Source organism: Pagrus pagrus (genome assembly GCF_965226575.1).
Source record: "Pagrus pagrus genome assembly, chromosome: 24".
Classification (NCBI taxonomy): Eukaryota; Metazoa; Chordata; class Actinopteri; order Spariformes; family Sparidae; genus Pagrus; species Pagrus pagrus.
Window position 1 is genome coordinate 8738531 of NC_140206.1, and position 18851 is coordinate 8757381.

General features: G+C 41.8%; 2 long non-coding RNA genes across 5 annotated transcripts; both read right to left on the minus strand.

Annotated features, from left to right (window-relative positions):
• Positions 1-302: 302 nt before the first annotated feature.
• LOC311253262 lies at positions 303-6809 on the minus strand. Of its 4 annotated transcripts, none has more exons than XR_014621656.1 (12): positions 6584-6809; positions 6377-6420; positions 6189-6262; positions 5978-6065; positions 5647-5894; positions 5474-5563; positions 4416-5293; positions 4200-4338; positions 3729-3926; positions 1951-2806; positions 1499-1643; positions 303-712 (listed from the first exon to the last, which is right to left on the minus strand). It is a non-coding gene; the product is annotated as an uncharacterized lncRNA (long non-coding RNA). The 4 variants fall into 4 exon arrangements; XR_014621657.1 differs by having other exon boundaries at positions 1951-2585; positions 2681-2806; positions 5474-5894; XR_014621658.1 differs by having other exon boundaries at positions 5474-5894.
• Positions 6810-12977: 6168 nt separating this feature from the next.
• On the minus strand, positions 12978-13789 carry LOC311253238. The gene is made up of 3 exons (XR_014621651.1): positions 13710-13789; positions 13347-13568; positions 12978-13056 (listed from the first exon to the last, which is right to left on the minus strand). It is a non-coding gene; the product is annotated as an uncharacterized lncRNA (long non-coding RNA).
• Between the last annotated feature and the right edge of the window lie 5062 nt (positions 13790-18851).

Consider the following 18851-nt stretch of genomic DNA (forward strand, 5'->3'; position numbering starts at 1 on the left):
AGCATCACACCAACCACCAGAGTTTCAGCCAGTATTGCCACCTTAACAGGGGTCTCGCACCCAGCAGCACACATCTGCCAAGGACGCTTCAGCCTCTACGTACCCTACCTCAAACATCTTATTTGCAAGACCTCCTAGACAACCAACTTACTTTCCCTCATGATAGCCAAACATAGGTCAGTCAAACAACTAGGCAGTTTCTGATTTTTCAGTTGAAGCTTTAAAGTGAGGCAAACAGTTTTAGGAATGCAAACTTGTTCAATAATACAAAACATGTATTCAAGTATTCAGTTAAGTTTTATTACATAAATGTCATTTTGTTTACAGAAAAAGTTTCACTGCCACTGAACAACAGAGAAGTTAACTGAATGCACTTTGAATGTTCGAGTTGCACTTTAATGAAGACAAAGTACATTTAAAAAAAAAAAAAAAAGCTAGTCTGTTCCTCTTTTCCTCTCAAGTGGGTATTTGTAAAAGGTGAAAATAATGCAGGAACATATTTAGATAACTGAAGGCAAGGTGTCTGTAGTCCTCATAAAGTAACCATAGTTAGACACTTCATGGAAATAGCGTGAAAGTGCTTCCCTCACTCTGTGGCCCAACGAGGTTCTCAGCGTTGTCATTGGACTCTGAGGACAACCAGAACCAATGACAAAGACATCCTGGTCTTCAAACAGCCCCTTGGACTTCACACGTTGTGGAACACAGCAAGCTGTAAAGGTAAAGTGACATTATTAGACTTTATCTGTGGAGGTTGTTTGTTTTTTCGTATACGTTTACATGCACTGAGATGCACTCTTTGACACATCCACATGACCTGCACCTTCAGCGCCCTGTGTTTATGTATTTGTGTCAAACAGAATGCCAACCTCACCTGCATTTAATTTAAATTGGTGTTTGTCAGACCCTGAAGACTTTGGTTGATATATGTAGGTCTGTCTTGCTCTGAAGAAATGTACTTTATATTCTTTTACCTGGAGACAGGAGTGCCTCTATTTTTTTCCTTAGTTGTCTGTATTTTCCACAAACAGCAAGACCTCCTTGGTTTTTGTTTCATAAGGTTTCACATTTATTTGTCACATGTATGTCAAAAGAGGCACCGTGCACTGAACAGTTATTGCTGGCTCCTATATGCTAAGAATAAGAGACTAAAGAAAAGAATGACAGTAAGTTATCGTAAGTTACGTGTGATGACAAAAGGCACATTCATGATGTCCACGTCCAGCTGCTTGCTAAAGCACCGCCATCTGCTCATCTTCCAAATGAACACTCAGTCATTCTGGCTCTGCTCAGACTATAGTTGAAGTGGTGTTGGTCCTCTGACAGCCCACCCTCTGGGTATCCCTTCATGATCCAGCTACGCCGAGGATAGGCTGGATCACCGAGGAGCATGATGGCACTGCTGTGCCACAAATGACTTTGGTGTCGTAAGGGAATAGAATATGGAAATTGATGTCTACTGTGACATAAATGACAAATCCACATAAATGATGTTTACCAAGAAGCAGCATTAACACTTGTGGGAAGAGCGTTCGCCCCCTCGCCTCTTCTGTAAAGGTCAGAGTTCCGCAACACCCTGCAGTCGTGAACACTCCCTGGATATCCCACACTGATGTTTGTGAACCTGTGGCAATGCTAACATACTATGGATAGAGAAAGATGCAGTTATAAAAATGCTTACTACAGATTGATATTAATGACAGTAATAGGCTACCATTTCAAATGCTTCGTTAGGCTATGTTTTCACTGCAAAGACTCAAAATCAAACCAAGAATATTTCTAGTCCAAACAAATCTAATTACACTTAAGATTCATCACCTAAAAAGTAAGTACACACACACACACACACACACACACACACACACACACACACACACACACACACACACACACACACACACACACACACACCCCCCCCCCCCCCACCCCCCCCCACCGGGATGTGCGTACCATCAATGCATCCCTGCAGCGAGGGTAGCCCCATCGCGTTAGGAAGCCCCGGACGATGCGCTGCAGGTGATCTCCTACAGTAATCTTGATGTACTCTTTTTGCAGAGCAGTCAAGGTGGTACACACCTCACCGACAACCACACACACCATTGCTTTACCAATGCCAAAAAGGTGCGCAACGGTGCGATACCCTGACCTTGTGGGTACCGCACCGTTGTGTGTGTGGTGTGGTGGTATGTCGCAGTTACCACAGGGCAACTGCGACACGCTTATCCACCGCTATTGCCTGCCTGAGGTGCGTGTCCAGACGTGTGAGCCTTGATCGTAGGAGATCAGTCAGCATATCAAACGTTGCTCAGCACATTCTGAAATTTGCAAGCCATTGGTCATCGTCAAAACTGCCAAGGACTACATTTTCCCACCAGTCGTAGCTCTTCGGGTGGCAGCACACTTGTCGCAACAGGCTTTGTATTTGTGAAGGCAGTGGAGGTTCTCTGCCACGGCCAGAGAACCTCCACTCCACTAGAAAAAGCACCCTTCAACATTTCTGGCCCAAGGCCATGTGTAGCGATGCTGTAATTGGACCAGTTGGCCTCCATGGCTGTCTTCATCTTTGTTAGTGTGCCTGCAAAAGTCTTGAAAACAGACGTTATTGACATGTAGAACAGTAGTAGGGGTATTGTAATACAGTACTGCATAGGTAGATACAAGCCTTTTTAATCTTGCTTACTGGCATTGGTAACAGATCAATGAACCTGCAGTGTTGGGCCTTGATGATGGCCTGGTCTGCCTCAAGGCAAGCCTGGCCAATGTCTTTAATTGGTAGGTATTTGAAACCCAGGCGACTGACATCCTTCTATAAATACAGAGTGCAAAAGCATACAAAAAATATATTTGTCAAACTAAGAATGCAGTTTGGACTGTTAAACACAGAAACAAGATTCAGTCATTCCAAGAGAGTTCTGATTTGCATGTGAGACATATGACATGATAATGAGATAGCTTCTATAAACAAAGATGTTTACCCAACATCCCATCTCACTGTTTTCTGCAACCAAAAATATGTATCAGGGTCAATAATCCATGTGCCTCCCTATAGACCTTTGTTTATTTTTAGGCTATGTAATCCAATAGCCTGCCTATTCTATTGGGATTCTTAAAACTGTTGTATTATAGGGTGACGGCTAGAGGTCAAAATTAAAATAAAAGCTGTATTTTGCCGGGCTTACATACACCTATCTGGTGCATGGGCTAGAGGGCGGCAGTACCTCCCAACAGAAGCAACTTTGACAGTTGTGGCTAGGCAGAAAATAACTTAATGCTACCTTTTTGAAGATTTTTTGGGATACACAACATTGTTCACCAATGCAAAATACATCCATGTACTCTCCATGACATTGTGGGCAAAGGGATCATTGTTATGATTGGACATCCCAGTGAGGTTGCAATGTCACCCCTATTGCATGCCACACTGCTGTAAAGTGTAAGATGGTGGTACTGGAAAAGCCTAATATTTTCTAAGATGGTACACGAGGTAAAACAAAAATCACTGCCCAATGTCATGCACAATAGTTATTTCTGGGAATGCATTTTTTATTGTGTGTAACCAGAACCAATTTCAATGCCTTCACATCCTGCTGACAGCGCAAAATTTTAAATGGTAACATCAAAACTTCAGCCTAGCCACACTTTTTACAAAAGGTTCTTATATCAGCTGTGTGAAGTGATGGGGTGGTTCACTGCCCATTCAAACCACGCACATCATGTTCTTAACTTACCAGTTACCTTCACACAACTTGCTGACACTTGTTGACAGCCTGATTCGTGGTCCTGGCTCCACCTGCGAGTCGTGCAACTTGGCCATGAGCGCCTCTTTTTGGCTCTTGCCTTTCCTTAAGTAGGCCACCAAAGCATTGGGCGAATAGCCTTCTGGTTGTCCACACCTTCTGAACAGTTCCTCCCTAGTCACTTTATAGCTGCAATATCAGATATATTGGAGATTTTAAGCAGGCATAGTTAAAACAATCTTCTACCTTGTAGAAATGTCAGTATGTAACACTTTAGGTATAGCAGAACACATACATGAGACCTTAAAAGGGTTCTTCATAACTCATTCCTAACAGCTTCTTAAGACATGACTCAGTACCCACTCTAATATAATGGGACAATGTGTAAACCAGTACACAGTTATTGTTTGGAACTATGAATTCCTGGGAATAATTATGTAAATGTATGAAATGGAATGTTACCTTTTGGCCTTTGTTGTGTCAGGTATCTGGAGAAGACTCTCCACTTGGAATAATACTGTAGAAGTGAACAAATATTCACCGTACGTACCCTCTTCATCATGTGGTGCGGCAGCAGCAAGTACTGATGCTGCTGTATTTTCTAAACAAGACAAATTGAAATTCAGTGACGTACAACAGTGATGGTTTTGGACAAAATGATTCATTGTGTGTCCTCACCTGCTTCTGCGCTAAACTCTAATGAGCAGGTGCATTTCTCCTGGAAGACATTTTGCAATAGACATAACTGTTGAGAATGAATAAACCAGCTGTTAAGTAAAGAATGTGAAAGAATTTGAAGTATGATAAACTCTTGCCTTTTTCTTCCCTGTAAGGTTGGAGTAGCATACAATACAAATACCTGTCATATCTAAAAAGATGAATATAATGTTACTTTGTATAACAAAAACAAAATATATTACTGACATGTTGGGGGCCATAACCAAGCTCATACCATGTGTCACATACTGAATACTTCATACTACTAGTAGCCCACCAACAACAGCTCCCATAACCAAGTATGCACATCTCATGGAGTACAATCAGGACACACTCTACTTTCATGCCTTGAACATCCATGACGCTTTGAAATCTGACCCTATCCAACACAAACCCTTATAATGCTGGGGATCGTGGGTCATAATCGCCAGAAAAGTATGGTAGTTTTCATGCTGCAAAATATGACTGGATATAGTATTCCATTCACACATTTTCACTATGCCATGAATAGGGATATACTGTACGTACTACTACATAAACTACTACACTGGGAACACAGGATTACTCCAGTGTGCTATACCCTCAGACACACGATGTAGCAAAGATGTGACCTGAAGTATGGAACTGAATGCTCTGATTTTACTACAGTACACTTAAATTCAAAACCATTGCATCTTACATTTCTGCCACAACACCTGTCTTAGGGCACAGCACTCTGGAGTAAGCCCCTGATACTTCTTACCAAGAGACTTAAACAAAAGGAGCCCCAGCCTCTTCCTCTCATTGTCAACAGATCATTGGAGGTGCCCTTTTTCCCCGTTCAGTAACATCTCTGCAAACTAAGAGAGTGACAGAAAGGCAATCAATTCTGTAACACCAGTAATACGGTTTTCTTTTGAGCCATTGTGCATCTCCAGTCCCTTACTATCAAATAACATCAAATCATTTATAAACCTTACAGAACTGAATTAATTAGTTTTAAATGACTAATGCGACAGAACCCCTCCCCATCCCTTTACCTCCCTTTCTTTACCACTGCGGTGAAAATGCCAGATGACACCCCACCCGTTGTTGTGAGACACTACATTCAACTTCCAGCCGCGAATGTGCTGAAAGATTAGAGCATATTTGAGAATGTCAAGAAAATGAAGGATGAAACACTTTATATCTGATGCAATACAAAACCTTGTACCTCCAATTTTGTCCAATGTGGGAGCACTGGTCCTCGTTCTCCCCGAGGGAATTGATATAAGACAGGTGGTTTTAGGGCACAGCACTCTGGAGTAAGCCCCTGATACTTCTTACCAAGAGACTTAAACAAAAGGAGCCCCAGCCTCTTCCTCTCATTGTCAACAGATCTTTACCACCGCGGTGAAAATGCCAGATGACACCCCACCCGTTGTTGTGAGACACTACATTCAACTTCCAGCCGCGAATGTGCTGAAAGATTAGAGCATATTTGAGAATGTCAAGAAAATGAAGGATGAAACACTTTATATCTGATGCAATACAAAACCTTGTACCTCCAATTTTGTCCAATGTGGGAGCACCGGTCCTCGTTCTCCCCGAGGGAATTGATATAAGTGATCTCCTTCAATTTAAGTTGCAGCGCTAGACAGATAATGGAAAAAAAAAGGTAACTTCATTAATTCAGTTTGCCTGAAAAATTGAATAAACCTACATCTACCTATATAATGTGTCACCAAATTCTAATATTGCCCAGATAATTCTTACTTTTCTGAAATGGTGCCTCTTTGCCCTAGAGCTGCCATCTAAGATGAGCCTCAACCCATGGCAATTAATTGCCACTATTCCAGGTGTAAATGAAAGACAAATATTAGATTACAGTTAGATTATTAAAATGCATCATTCCCAAGTTCTACAAAATAAAATCAACTGAAGACAAAAGTTGCTTGGATTACCATGCTGAAGATGTGGAATAAGGCATCCATTGTCTGAAGAGCAACTGCACAGATACATTAAAGAAAAGAATGATTATAAGTAATAAACCATTTTAGAATGCACAGTCAGAGCCATGAAGTGACAGGCTGATAGTTGTTTTGACAGCCAACAAAAAGTATAATAGAAACAAGAGACAAACATTACCTCATCAGGTACTTCATACGTACCTCAAACAAATTAACTGATGGGCCGGCCAAAATGAACAAAAGAAGGGCAGGCACCCAGACCAACCCACCAGGGCCGTCAGATCTGGGGCCAACCCTCTACCCTAAAAAGAGTAAACCTACAGAAAATAAAGCCGCGAAAACTAAACTACCGTACCCATCAGAGAAGCAAAAAACAAAAAAACAAATCAGCATACTACTACCGTCAGCCTCCCTGGTTGGCATGAGGTTGAAGCGTGAGCAAGAGAGAGACCAGAGCTTAGTGCCCTACCCCCTCTTATAGGATTTCCACCAATTAGCCAAACCGCTGTCACCTGGCCAGGTCAATCAGTGACAGATCCTGGCCACAGAGGGGAAGCATGTAACAGGAACCATGACTGACATGTTGACTGGTCAAGCAAGAAAAACAACCTACCTTTAGGTAAATAAAAAGAGGGAAACATTTTGATCCACAGTGAGTGGGCTGTCACCAGGAGAGAGACTGAACTGCCCTCAGACAGTTATGATTTAGGCTACTGCCCTGAGAGCAGGAGAATGTTAGTTCAGCCCTGGGAACAGGAAAGACTAAACAACTTACAGCTCTGCCTTGCACATCAAAGCAGGCTGCTAGATAGCCCTAGCTTGCTAGCTTCAAAAAACATATCTCAGCATTATCATTATAGTGAAATGACCATATATTGTGCCATAATGACACGTCACCCCATAGCAATATCCCTTCACATTGACATTTTAAATTCATGCAATTAAGTAGTCCAACTTACAGCTGTGCCTTGCACATCAAATCAGTTCAAATGCTAGTTCAACTGGCTACTTGCTAGCCATAGCACATGCAACTTGCATCCCTTTTTCTTGTTAATTGTAAATATTTGCTGTTTTTCAAGGTTCTGGAATAAAGGTTGTAAGTGTTCCATTTTCAACGAGGGAAAAAGTGTTTCATTTTAAGTAAAGAAAAATCTAATTGAAAAGTATCTGACGACAAAATTATTAATTTAATTCCTTGTATTTAAATTCAAAAGATTAAAAGTAAATGCTGTGTATAACCAAAATTCATTTAACTATTGCATCTATGAAAATGTAATTGGCATCAGAATATTTTAATAAGACATATTGTTAGAATTAAGTGAACAAATAGTGTTGCAATAAAAGGATTGATGATCAGAGTTTAATTGACTTTACACATTTCAATCACTTTTTATCAACACTAATTACTTGTGTTGAAATTAAATCTCTGATTCCAGCTGTAAACATTGTGAATATTTTGTGGTTTCTTTACTCCTATGATAGTAAACTGAATATTTTTAAGTTTGTTGACAAAACGGGACATTTAAAGACGTCATCCTGGGCTTTGGGAAATATTCATTATAGTTTTTCAACATTTTATAGACCAATTACAGCCCTACTTAATAGGCGATTTTGTCTTCATGAGTATTTCTCTTTTTGAAAAGACTTTATTTCCACCCTCTTCACTGTAGCTGCTTAGCTAAAAGCATCCTGCCTCAAGTGGGTGCATCAAGGATGTATATGTCTGTTCAAATCAATTTGGGATCGCGTAAAAAGATTTGAGGGAAACACAACACTCTTTAAAAAGTTCATTGCATCTTCATGTTTCATATTTAAGAGTATCAGAAGTCGTAACACAGCAGCTCCCTCTGCTGTGTGTAGAGAGAAGTAAAAAGCTTACAGCACCTGGTATTCCCAGGCGGTCTCCCATCCAAGTACTAACCAGGCCCGACCCTGCTTAGCTTCCGAGATCGGACGAGATCGGGCGTGTTCAGAGTGGTATGGCCGTAAGCGAGAGATGAAGCTACAAACAGGCCTTTTATAGATGATGTTCATCGTATATCTGTCTGCTCTTACATAGGGTTAAATAGAAACATGTTTTTATTAATTCTGGCTCTGATTATAATGACATCATTTCCACACCTGAATGATAAAGACTTTTCCAGAAGTATAAGTACATTTACTCAGCTACTGTATTTAAGTCATGTTTTCTTTACAGGTAGTCGTAGGCTTCTTCACTCATAATAGTTTCTACTCTGGTACATTTATACCATATATTATTAAGAATATTTTTATCACAGTAAATATATAAAGAAACTATCTACATGTAAAATATAAGACTACATAATATGTCTAACATCATCTATAAAAGGCCTGTTTTTTAGCTTCATCTCTTGCTTACGGCCATACCACTCTGAACACGCCCGATCTCGTCTGATCTCGGAAGCTAAGCAGGGTTGGGCCTGGTTAGTACTTGGATGGGAGACCGCCTGGGAATACCAGGTGCTGCAAGCTTTTTACTTCTCTCTACACACAGCCAAAGTCTACCAAATAGACCAGAGTTCTGGCTGACAATCTAAGGGGAATGAGGTTCTTGGAAATTCAGAGGGTGATTCAGTATGAGGGTGAGAGCCACCGGTGTGCCATTTCCCACCTCTTTTCATGTCGTCACACCCTGATTGGCCGGGAGGGAAATCCCCCAAGCTGCTTCCACTCCTCAAATCAGGAGTCAGTCTCTTCACCTGTGCACAGGTGCTCTGAATCCCCTGTGATTAGTCCAGAGGGAAAACCAGCCCAAACAAGAAAAAAATGCAGTCAAACAATTGGACTGCTACAATATGAAATCAGTTTAGTGAGGTTTTTTTTTTAATCAAAAGCTTCACTAGATAACCCAATTTCCCTTCAGGGACTAATACAGTTATTGTAGCAGTGGGTACATTTAAATACAATCAAAATACAAGGACAGATATAGAAACAATAGAATACAATAAAATGCCAAAGTAGCTATACAAAAGATAGGAGGTAGTAAAGTAAAATGGAATAAAATGAAAAAAATATATACTGAGGTAGAAGAAAAAGACAAGAGGAACATAAGGTGCAGTATTTACAGTAATAATAATTTAAAGCACATTATTTGAGTGTTATGGAGTGTGCGTTATAAAGTCTGATGGCACCAGGAAGGAGCAGTTTCCTGTGCCGTTCCTTTAGGCAGCGGGCTTGAATGAGTCGGTTGCTGAAGCTGCTCTTAAGCTTGTCCAGAGTTTTGTGGAGGGGGCGAGAGGCATTGTCCATGGTTGCAAGCAGTTTTACCAGCATCCTGTCCTCCCCCACCTCCTCCAGGATGACGGCTTAGAGCCAACAACAGACTCTGCCTTCTTGATGAGTTTATTCAGTCTGTTGGCATCCTTCGCTTTGACGACTGCACCCCAGGAGCATCTGGTTGCAGACATTAAAGGACCTGAGCCTCCTCAGGAAGTAAAGCTGGCTCAGGCCCTTCTTGTAGATTGCCTCCATGCTTGTGGACCAATCCAGTTTATTGTCTAGCACAACACCCAGGTATTTGCATGACTGCACTATTTCCACATCTGTCCCACCAATGCAGACTTGAGAGGGTGGGGGCTTGTTCCTCCTGATGTCCACCTTGGCCTTCAGCAGCCTGGGCTGGATGCGGACAGTGGTGTTGGTCCATCCAGGGAGGGGAGGAGTAGACGTCCTGCAGCAGGTACAGTGACTTGCAAAAGTATTCATACCCCTTGAACTTTTCCACATTTTGTCAAGTTACAACCACAAACGTAAATGTATTGGGATTTTATGTGATAGACCAACACAAAGTGGCACATAATTGTGGAGTGGAAGGAAAATGATACATGGTTTTAAATTTTTTTTACAAATGAACTGAAAAGTGTGGCATGTAAAAGTATCCAGCCAGCTTTACTCTGATACCCCTAAATAAAAACCAGTGCAATCTAATCTATCTCAGTATAAATACAGCTGTTCTGTGAAGGCCTCAGAAGTTTGTTAGAGAACATTAGTGAACAAACAGCATCATCAAGCCCAGGGAACACACCAGACAGGTCAGGGATAAAGTTGTGGAGAAGTTTAAAGCAGGGTTAGGTTATGGAAAAATATCCCAAGCTCTGAACAACTCACAGAGCACTGTTCAATCCATCATCCGAAAATGGAAAAGGTATGGCACAACTGTAAACCTGCCAAGACCAAAATGAAGTTTTTGGCCTAAATGCAAAACGCTATGTGTGGCGGTAAACTAACACTGCACAGCACCCTGAACACACCATCTGGATACACAGCTTCCTGAGTGACAGACCACAATCCAACAGAGTGGGCAGTACCATCTCCCCACCCGCCATCACCAACACAGGAGCCCCACAAGGTTGTGTCCTGAGCCCTTTCCTGTTCACCCTATACACCAATGACTGCATTAGCCCCTCACCCATCACGACCTACCTGAAATACTCAGATGACACTGCAGTACTTGCACTTCTTAAAAGGCAATAATTTGGTAATGGCCTATCACAACTCCATCTCATATCTCGCACAGACAATCACGTACAGTTAAATGTCTCCAAAACAAAAGAACTGGTTTTCAACTCCTCCAGCAGGTCAGCCCCTGACTCCACCCACAACCCTGTCAGCATAAGCAGCTGAGATGGTGGAGAGCCACAAATATCTCGGACTCACCCTGGACAATAAACTAAGCTTTGAACAACACACCACTGACATCTATAAACGCTGCCAACAAAGACCCTCCGCCATCCGCACACTCCGAGCACTCAGTTTCCCCTCACCTCCTGTTGCTACTTTTTATAAAAGCATCATTCAGCGCATGCTCCTCTACCGTTCCCCCTGCTTCTTCAACATGCTGTCAGCACCCAACAGAAACAAACTAATACAGATCAGACACACAAAGCTACCAAAATCCTCGGGCTCCCTACCCCCAACCTCTCAGACCTCAATAGCACAGCCACTGGACGCAGAGCTCAATCCATAGCACTTGATCCCAGTCATCCCCTTAACACATATTTCACACTCCTTCCATCTAGCCAACGATACAGGTAAATAAAATTTAACAAAAGCTTCATACCATATGCCATAACTGAACTAAACAAAAGAATGAAGAGATTGTAACTGTGGTGGAATGTATACGTGTTTGGTGGCGGGTATACGTCTGTGGTATTGATGTTGTTTTTGTTGTTTGTGTAATTCTGGCGGCTGTACGGAATGCGAAAATAATTATCCCGGAAGAGACAATAAAATTTATCTATCCATCTATCCCCACCGTAAAACATGGTGGTGGCAGCATCATGCTGTGGGGATGCTTTTCTTCAGCAGGGACAAGGAAGCTGGTCAGAGTTGATGGGAAGATGGATGGAGCCAAATACAGGGCAATCTTGGAAGAAAACCTGTTCGAGTCTGCAAAAGACTTGAAACTGGGGCGGAGGATCACCTCCCAGCAGGACAAGGACCCTAAACACACAGCCAGAGCAACAATAGAAAACTTTAGATCAAAGCATATTCATGCGTTAGAATGGCCCAGTCAAAGTCCAGACCTAAATCCAATTGAGAATCTCTGGCAAGACTTGAAAATTGCTGTTCACAGACGCTCTCCATCCAATCTGACTGAGCTTGAGCTATTTTGCAAGGAAGAATGGGCAACAATTTCAGTCTCTAGATGTGCAAAGCTGGTAGACATACCCCAAAAGGCTTGCAGCTGTCATTGCAGCAAAGGGTGGTTCTACAAAGTATTGACTCAGGGGGGCTGAATACTTCTGCACGCCACACCATGTATCATTTTCCTTCAACTTCACAATTATGTACCACTTTGTGTTGGTCTATCAAATAAAATCACAATAAAACACATTTTACGTTTGTGGTTGTAACGTGACAAAATGTGAAAAAGTTCAAAGGGTATGAACACTTTTGCAAGCCACTGTATGGGGCTGATATGCGAACTGCAGGGGGTCTTGTGATGAGCACACTAGGGGTCTGAGGTCTGCTAGAACAAATCTCTCATGACCTTCATGATGTGAGGGTTCGGTGCAATCGACCTGTAGTCATCCAGTGCCACAGGACATCCTTTGGGCCCAGCGGTCTGTGTTGGGAGGTCCAGGTCCTGGAGGCCTTGAGGCTGCTCGCATTGCACAAGTGTGCTCATCAAAGACTGAAACAAAAGAATTACAAGATATTGTAGGTATACTATGTAATGAAAGAAACGAAATCAACAAAGATCATGCAATGTAACTTTTCCAAGAGCTTCCAGACTGATACGCACACTGTCTGATGCACCGAATGAGGCGTGTTTTAGATTGGTAAAGTAATCAGTAATCTTAAGTCTTTACTCAAAACAAGTACATTACCTGAGTAAATTCTCAGCCTATTTTTTACTCTGTATGTTCGTGCATGGTCATGGTGTGGGATTGGGAATGGGAGTTGGAGGTTCATACACATACATTAACTACATAAACGCATTACCTTTGGTAGACTGTTACGAGGCAGCACAGCTGTGTCACCGAACAGAATCACAGCTGCTGAGTAGTGATTCATCAAGTAGATGATGTTCACCACACTGAAGGTCGGTATATCTCACTGTGGTGGATGAGGATGTTGAGGCCCGTCATCTCTGAAGGGAGCACTGCGACAACCACCTCTGTGTCCGTCTTTCTTCACAGTAAGGTTAACTGAAAGTCAGAGTTACGTATGTACATACATAAAAATAGCATACAGCAGTGATTAAGTGAGGCATGTAAACTTGCACACATTTCATGAAACACACATTACAGATAAGGCTTTAAAAGCTACTTAAGGGCTAATGTTAGTGTGACTGGTGAATAGTAACTAGCTAACATCTGCATTAACATTAACTGGCTCAAGTTGCTTACTGGCAGAAAAACTGGATGATGGCTGAGTAAAAGTAATGCATATTAACAGACCATCTCTAACTCGTACTGATTTGACAAGTTTTAATTACCTTCACTGTGTAGAAAGTCCTGGAGGTCCACAACAAATCCTCTGACACGAGAGAAAATGGTGCAGTCTGTAACGCTCCTCGGCTGCTATTGCGCCTGTTTACAGGTGGCGGGGCTTACTCACAAAGGGGACATTCCCAGCGTCCTTTGTTGGTCTTTTCTAAGTTTGTGTCCATATCGACACACTGGGAATGGAACCATCTCACACATTCACCACACTGGACCTGTGAAATTATTGATTGATATATATTTTGCCATTAGACACCAAGGCATTTTACATGCTTTTATCAGTTAGCTTTCCTTCAGTCGGACTCGAGTGTACCATGTTATGTCCACATTTTTACTGCTGCTTCACAACAACTCACCCAGTCTGTATTGGGAGGTCCAGATCCCAGAGGCCTTGAGGCTGCACACATTGCACAACAAGTGTGCTCATCAAAGACTGAAACAAAAGAATTACAAGATAGTATGTATTTATTTACATAGGATATTGTAGGTATACTGTGTGTGTTAGTTACAGCATATGTACCTGATGCCTCTAGGATTTGGAGAGCCAGATCTCTCCTCTCCCTTTCCATCTCCTCGGTAGATGTCTCAAATTTAACATCAGAGGGAAGGACTCCATCAGAGCTTTTGCCATCTATACAAACAACACTGCCGTTACGGAGGGTGTTTCTTCTTCATTAGATAATGCCACCACTGACACACTCGTGACATGTATCCAGTCCTTTTTCCATCGTCACGTTGTCAGTCCGTAACATTTTTATCAAAAAAGTCCCCCAAACAGCAGAAGCTGTCGGGGGAATGACTTCCAAAATAAAGAGAAACTTTTTTTCTAACGAGAGAAATGAAATCAGCAAAGATCATGCAATAGAACTTTTCCAAGAGCTTCCCGACTGATACGCACACTGTCTGATGCACAGAAAGGGGTTGTGTTCAGAGTGGTAAAGTAATCAGTAATCTTAGGTAATGTAGTTGTTTTGAGTAAAGACTTGATAATTCTCAGCCTCTCTTTACTCTGTATGTTCGTGCATGGTCATGGTGTGGGATGGGGAATGGGAGTTGGAGGTTCACACACACACACATTAACTACATAAACGCATTACCTTTGGTAGACTTTTACGAGGCAGCACAGCTGTGTCACCAAACAGAATCACAGCTGCTGAGTAGTGATTCATCAAGTAGATGATGTTCACCACACTGAAGGTCAGTATATCTCACTGTGGTGGATGAGGATGTTGAGGCCCGTCATCTCTGAAGGGGAGCACTGCGGCAACCACCTCTGTGTCCATCTTTCTCCACAGTAAGGTTAACTGAAAGTCAGAGTTACGTACGCACATACATAAAAATAGCATACAGCAGTGATTAATTGAGGCATGTAAACTTGCACACATTTCATGAAACACACATTACAGATAAGGCTTTAAAAGCTGCTTGAGGGCTAATGTTAGTTTGACTAGTGAATAGTAGCTAGCTAACATCTGCATTAACATTAACTGGCTCAAGTTGCTTACTGGCAGAAAAACTGGATGATGGCTCAGTAAAAGTAATGCATATTAACAGACCATCTCTAACTCGTACTGATTTGACAAGTTTTAATTACCTTCACTGTGTAGAAAGTCCTGGAGGTCCACAACAAATCCTCTGACACAAGAGAAAATGGTGCAGTCTGTAACGCTCCTCGGCTGCTATTGCGCCTGTTTACAGGTGGCGGGGCTTACTCACAAAAGGGACATTCCCAGCGTCCTTTGTTGGTCTTTTCTAAGTTTGTGTCCATATCGACACACTGGGAATGGAACCATCTCACACATTCACCACACTGGACCTGTGAAATTATTGATTGATATATATTTTGCCATTAGACACCAAGGCATTTTACATGCTTGTATCAGTTAGCTTTCCTTCAGTCGGACTCGAGTGTACCATGTTATGTCCACATTTACTGCTGCTTCACAACAACTCACCCAGTCTGTATTGGGAGGTCCAGATCCCAGAGGCCTTGAGGCTGCACACATTGCACAACAAGTGTGCTCATCAAAGACTGAAACAAAAGAATTACAAGATAGTATGTATTTATTTACACAGAATATTGTAGGTATCCTGTGTGTTAGTTACAGCATATGTACCTGATGCCTCTAGGATTTGGAGAGCCAGATCTCTCCTCTCCCTTTCCATCTCCTCAGTAGATGTCTCAAAGTTAACATCAGGGATCAGAGGGAAGGACTCCATCAGTGCTTTTGCCATCTATACAAACAACACTGCTGTTACGGAGGGTGTTTCATCTTCATTAGATAATACCACTGATACTGGCAACAAAAATGGGAGACCCATTACAGAAGACATCCACCCATGACTAGAATGCCTCCCAAAACTTTTAACAGATTTGTAATTTCTCTTCACATGGTAATTTACATTTGCCTTAATTGGTTCAAATTAAATCGTCTCTAACACAAACGTTTCATACATGACATGATGAAAACAAAATCTCCTTGGCGTACTGTACCTTGACAACAATAACACCGCAACTACATCCATCCTGTTGAACTGGGTGGCCCACAACTCCCCCTCTCCACTTAATGTCCACCCAGTCTGTTTTGCCACTTGTCCTCCTCATCCTGAAGTACTCCCTGAATAAGGATAATGTTAATACACTTAATTACAACAGCTTTCAATGTTTGATTGTGGATGTAACTAAATTTCACTCACTTTAAACATTATTTTGTAGAATTTTCAAAGATAGCTTAAATGTTGACTTACTGTACTTTTTCAGCAGCACGTTCAGAGTCCTCAAGCTCTGTTGATGATGGTGCTGGATCCATCAAAAACACAGTGCTGCTTTCTGCATGAATGTACTGTGACAGAACCAAAAAAAGGAAAAGAACTATTCACAAATACTTTCATTACTTCTGAAGTGGTGTGCATTAAAAGACAAAACATGCAAAATGATCAAATGACTAAAAACAAAAGAATTACAAACCAGCAACTTCCAGTGGTTGTTGTTGACGAGGACAAATGACAGAACAGCGTCAAAGCTTTCAAAGTTGACCTGCAAGAGTGTGAAATGAAAAAAGGATGAAAACAAACATGCAGACTTCTAATGACAAATTCATACTGAAGTTTACCCCTGATAAGTATGTTCTTGTGCACTTAAAGTCTAGGAATCAGAAGGTTGCTGGTTCAAATCGCCGGCTCCCCCAGCTGCATGTCAAAGTATCCTTGAGCAAGACCCCATATTGCTCCTGATGAGCAGTTGGCACCTTGCTTGGCAGCTTCTGCTATCAGTATACTAATGTGTGTATGAATGTGACAAGTGTTGTAAAGCGCTTTGAGCGGTCAGTAGACTGGAAAAGCACGATAGAAAAAACATTTACATATAGGGAGGATAAAGTAATCAGTAATCTCAGGTAAACACTTGTTGATTCTCAGCCTATTTTTTACTCCATGTAGCTAATGTATGTGTATGAACCTCCAACTCTCATTTCCCACCCCGCACCATCACCATGCACGCACAAACAAACACATTACCTTTGGTAGACTATGACGAGGCAGCAAAGCTCCGTCACCGAACAGAATCACACCTGCTGAATAGTGATTCAACAAGTAGATGCTGTTCACCACACTGAAGGTATGGGCAGCAACATGGAACAGGGCCTCCATGACCTGACAAAAAACACAATAATTAGCCAATTAATGCACATTTCAAACTTTGCTGAAGTTTAATTTCCAGCAATTTAAGAGTATCTAAACATTCTTGATATAAATCTTAAAATGCCAGATAAAGTAAATGTCACGTACCTCTCCTACCAACCACCGATGTGGCCGAAGCGAGCATAGCTCACTGTGGTGGATGAGGATGCTGCGGCCCACCATCTGTGAAGGGAGCACTGCAACAACCACCTCGTTGTCCCTCTTTTTCCACAGTAAGGTTAACTGCAAGTCAGTTACCAGGCAATCAGTGCATGCTGTTTAATATTAACACTCTATGAATTAGAGTTTTGGAAAAACAGAACTTTTTACCTGTGCGTCTCTGTCTCGTTCATCCTGATCCACTTGTGCCATGTGGGCTCTTGGGGTTTGACTGCCCTGCAGAGCTGTTGGAGTAATCCCATTAATGACAGTACATCCAAATTTCTTTAGTTTGATGTAGCCTACAACAAAAACATAGGCTAACATTTCAAAACTTCTGGGGGCTCAACAAAGTTAACATTTACTGGGAGGCCTACCTGTATGAAGCACCTCTGTCCGGATTCCTCTTCGGTCTTCATTCCAGAGGACCCTCAACCACTTTAGACCATTTTTGGTGCCTTCAAAAATGGCCAGTGAAATTGAGGACCACTGCTCAGAAGAACCCTTTTCTCCTACTTTACCGAAACCATGATCAAGGAAAGACTTGACAAGGAATTCCCTCCCTCCAGCTTTTTGCCAGAGGTCGGTATTTCTCTGTCTTTGGCCTTTTCTGAAACGTCCCATTTTTTTTTTTTTTGGTTCAACAACAAACAAATTCACCATGAACGCTGTTTATCCAAAATGTCCTCTAGTTTCCTCTTCCTCTTTATAGGTTCTGTGTGGTTGTCAATCAAGTACAGGTGCATTATCGCCACCTATAGGATACTGCTCCTGAGGATTTGAGCCCTGAATTGTTGTACAATCCTGTCTCACACTGTTGAATGTTAGTTGTTTGTTTCTTCTTCATAAATCTCCTGATAATAAACAAACATTGTGCTCCTCAAAAACTGATGTTAAAGTGCTGCTTAGTTTTTTTAACAAGTTCATTGCAACTTCATGTTTCATATTTAACAGTGTCTGAAGTAAAGGGACACTCAGGGAGGAAAGAATTGTTTTGAGTTGAAGCAAAACTAAATGATGTGGGTCTCTAATGAAGCAGCAGCAGCAGCAGCAGCAGCTCCCTCTGCTGTGTGTAGAGAGAAGTAAAAAGCTTACAGCACCTGGTATTCCCAGGCGGTCTCCCATCCAAGTACTAACCAGGCCCGACCCTGCTTAGCTTCCGAGATCGGACGAGATCGGGCGTGTTCAGAGTGGTATGGCCGTAAGCGAGAGATGAAGCTACAAACAGGTCTTTTATAGATGATGTTCATCATGTATCTGTCTGCTCTTACATAGTTAAATACAAACATGTTTTTATAAATTCTGGATAAGAAGCTCTGATTATAATGACATTTCCACACCTAAATGATAGACTTTTCCAGAAGTATAAGTACATTTACTCAGCTACTGGATTTAATGTCATGTTTTCTTTAAAAAGGTAGTCATAGGCTTCTTCACTCATAATAGTTTCTACTCTGGTACATTCATGCCGTATATTATTAAGAATATTTTTATCACAGTAAATGTATGAAGAAACTATCTACATGTGAAGTATACAACTACATGTCTAACATCATCTATAAAAGGCCTGTTTGTAGCTTCATCTCTCGCTTATGGCCATACCACTCTGAACACGCCCGATCTCGTCCGATCTCGGAAGCTAAGCAGGGTCGGGCTTGGTT